The sequence below is a fragment of the Monodelphis domestica genome, chromosome 3 (assembly GCF_027887165.1).
Source record: "Monodelphis domestica isolate mMonDom1 chromosome 3, mMonDom1.pri, whole genome shotgun sequence".
Classification (NCBI taxonomy): Eukaryota; Metazoa; Chordata; class Mammalia; order Didelphimorphia; family Didelphidae; genus Monodelphis; species Monodelphis domestica.
In genome coordinates, this window is record NC_077229.1 from 114,617,122 (window position 1) to 114,621,233 (window position 4,112).

Sequence of the window (4,112 nt, forward strand, 5' to 3'; positions counted from 1 at the left end):
AGCTATGTGATCCAGGAAAAGCCATATCACCTTTCTGACAGTCCCCTCATCTGTAAAATAGGGATAATCATTCTTTTAGTATTATTTCATGGATTTTTGTTGGAGAACAGACTTTGAAAACCTTAAAATACCATATAAATGTGTTATGGATGTATTGCAATTAAAGTCACATGATGCTTTACCTTGATTTTTCCCAAATTCTCTTGAAATTTCAATACTTTTTTCTTTGGCCCCTGTCACAGTCCATCTGCCAGTTCCAAGTTGGCACCAATCCATTCAATCTTTCCTGCTCTTAGTTGGCAAAAGCTTTCAATTGTCCTTGATGACTATTTGATGTAATGGTGTGTCTGATGGAAGAGGGTATTATCAAAGGTAAGAAAGCAAAAAGGATAATGGGGTCCCCTATTCTTCTTAGCATCCCACTTGTCAGCTGACCCTTGCACTCCAGGATTTCAGTATCTAATTGAATATATTTCCTTTGTCTAACTTAAGGCTGCCATATAGGAAGGAAGTAGAGTCTCTCAGTATCCTCTGCCAAATCACAGAGTGGTAGAACCTCAGAATTGGAAAAGATTACAAGAGGTCATCTGTCTTGCCACTGTTTCCCATCTGCTCTCTGGTGACAACACCAATGGTTCCATCCTCTTAATGATGAGTTTTTCTGGTCCCATTCTCCAATGACCTCATTTCCTTTAGCCAGGTGGTTTCAACTACATGGCTTCATATGTTGGCACCCTGAGTAGATGCCCTAGATCTGTCTGGCAATTGATTTTAACTCCAAGAGAAGGCAAGCTGCTGGTCAGCAATTTCCTGAACCTCTCAACTGGTCTAGATGCTAAATCTTTTTAGCTATTAAAAATCTATTCATTAAAGAAAGTTTCCTAATAGTTTGTACTAGGCAATACTTGGTGAACTTTTATTCATTTAAGGTATATAATTAGATTTAGAGAGTCTTAGGAGGTAGAAAGGACCTTAAGAATCATTTAAGTTTAGGTGAGACCTGAAATAGGAATCCTTTCTCACCAGACAAGTGGTCCCAGATTTCACTCGAAAATGATGAGTTATTAGAAACTCACCACCTCCATAGTTTTCTCACTTAATTGCTCAGTAACTGTAGTTATTGTTTTCATAATGTTTTCATGACAAATAGTAATTTATTTCCTTTTAATTTTGATTCTTTTTCTGGTTCTAGTTCTAAATCATGTGCCATAAAATTAGTTTATTTTTAAGAAGCTGTCAAATTCAGACTTTTTAATCATTTACACTGGTATTTCCTCTAAAGAGTAGTGGAACTTCTCTGTGCACAAGTTCAGTCACTCACAGGATAGAATTCACCCCGTGGAAGAGAGAAATTGGGAAAGCCTGCAACATGACAGGACTAGCTGGGACTGATGACCTGTCATTCAAATTAGAGCATTCTGGTTTGGAATGTAACTGGGAGAAGCAGTTGGAGGAAGGGAGAAGACCAACTGAAGTCTGGACTTTTTGGCTTGGAAGACAGAAGAGGTCTGAGGTCTCTTGGCTTTTGGAGATTGAAGCCTGAAGGTTGACCCTTGGCTTGGGGACAGAAGAAAGAAGTTCAAAAGTCCAGCTCTCTCTGATTTTCTCTGTTGTGATAGGGACTGAACTTCAAGACCTATCAGGCATTTCCCCAAATTGAACTATATTCCACCATCCTTCAACCTAAGACTTATTTTAGTATTAGGGAAAACCCAAACCCTCTTCCCCTCCATTTCTTATCTTTCCTTTATTCCCAATAAATCCCTTACTTAATTTAGAGAAGAGAAAGAGTATTTATTTGAGACATCATAAACTCACCCTGGAGTTGATTAGAGAGACAAATAGGAGAATCAACAGGAAGGAGGAAGAGGGAGGAAGGGAGGAAGGAAGACCAGCCTGATTTGTAGTTATCAATTACAATTCAAATAGTCCCTTATTTCAACCCACATAGGCCAGGTAGTATTAGATGTAGAAATTATCTTCTATTCTTTTTAATTCAACAAGTAGGTTTTAAGAAACTCTTATGGATAAGTCTATGGGCTAGGTTCTACAGGGAACACACAAATAAATATTCAGTTCCTGAACTCACAGAGATTATAGTCTAATAGGGAAGATAAAACATGAACACAAATTGCTATGCCACCTCGATATAACCCATTCCCCCTAGATACACATTTGGACACATGCAGAATAGGTCACATCATGGACCCTGACCCATAAAAGTAGATTTCTCTCATTCCCACACATAATTTATTCTAAGCAATCACTGAGGATAGCTTCTGTGTACACTTGTATAAATATGGATAACAGGGTCCCCAGATTCCTTATAAACACACAGGGTAGCAAATGTATATCAGGCACAGCACACAGAAATTGTGAAAAACACAAAGGAACACATAAGCAAATGTAGAAAATGAGTAAAGAAATCACATTAGTCTATAAACAATTAGCAGGGTGTGTCATCCTCTTCTGTGAATCCTTCTTATCTGACCAAAGTCCTTCCAATTTAGCTCCACCCTTGGTAAGGAATTGAATTTGGAGTCATCTTTGGAAGAACATCCTTCCATTTCAGTAAACCTCTCTCCCTCCCTCTTCCTTTCCTCTCCTCCCTTTTTTTCTCTCCCTCATTTTCTCTTCCATAATCTCTGTCTGTCTCTTTCTCTGTCTCTCTAGTGTGTCTGTCTCTCTCTGAGAAGTCCAATGAATAACCTCTGAACCTTCAAACTTGTGCACAAGCATTTCCTACTGTTGCTACTTTCTATGGACCTTGTTATGTTTGTGTTTATAGTAGTAGTGACCTACTGTGATCTTAGATGGCAGGTATAGAGATAACCTGTCCAATTCAATTCAACCAACATTTGTTAAGCCCCTATTGTGCATGGAGCACTGTGGTTGCAAAGATGAAAAGTGATGCTGTCACTCGGTCCTTGCCCTCCAGCAATTTATATTCCATTGTGGTGGGTGGCAAGAATACTGAGATGACATGTTAATGAAAGTTATTTATATACTGTATATACTTAAAATACTACATGTATAGGTCTTTAAACTTACAAAGTGCTCTCCACTATCTCTCCTTTGATCCTGAAAATGGGGCAATAAAAGAAATGCATTTATCATTTCACTTTACAGATTATCAAGAGATTAAGGGATTTGTCCACATTCACACTTTCTGAATTCTGAAGCAGAATTTGAACCCATGACTTCCTGGCTAAAGCCCAGAGCTCTATCCACTAAGTCATATTGTAGTGTACAAAGCGTCAGATGAGGAGCAGTGACAAATCACAGAGGAGAGGTCTTGGAGGTGGTTGGAGGAAAGGAAGAAGAGTAGAGAAGAGGGTTAATTCTACTCTATTCCTTTGGATTTGATTACAAAAGGCCAGGAAGAACAGGCTGACTCCATCTGTTCCACAGTCATCAAATAATCGGATTATTCAGGCAGAAGGACACTTCATGGTTAATTAGCATAAGGAAACCTTCAAGGCTCCGAGGTGACAGGCTCAAGGAGGGGACTGGAAAATGATGAAAGGCAAGCATTTCAAATGGTGCCCCTGCGCAGCTTTAAATGGGTTTGCTAGGAAGCCTGTCACATTTGGCTGTCCGGGTAATTTGATTATGAAAAAGAGAGAGGGGGGAGGAGAGATGGATCAAACGCAATCAGCAGAGCTGAGAGGGCAGCTACTGCCAGGAGGCTGAGAAGGGATCTTAAAATAGACTGGGCAGTGGAGTGACCTACAGCCCATCCCAGTTTAAAGCCTGTAGGAAAGCTCTCCCATGGAGGTTTCAACAAAGATCAAAAAGAGCCAGCCTCAAGTAGGACCTCCTATGATTTCATGGGTTCCAAGGCAAAATTCTCTCCCTACATGTATCTTCCACTGGCCGCACTGGGACATCGTAAGTACTTCTATTTGGAAAAGTGCTGGCCTGCAAATCAGGAGCCAGAGCTTCTAGTCTCCATCTGTGATCATGGGTAAATCTCCTTTCCCGAACCTCACTTTCTGCATCTGTACAATAACAGCTCATATTTATGTGATGGCTTTTCTCACAATGATTTTATGAGGCTCTTACTGTGAAAATTATTATTCGTATTTTACAGATGAATAGAGTGAGTTTCA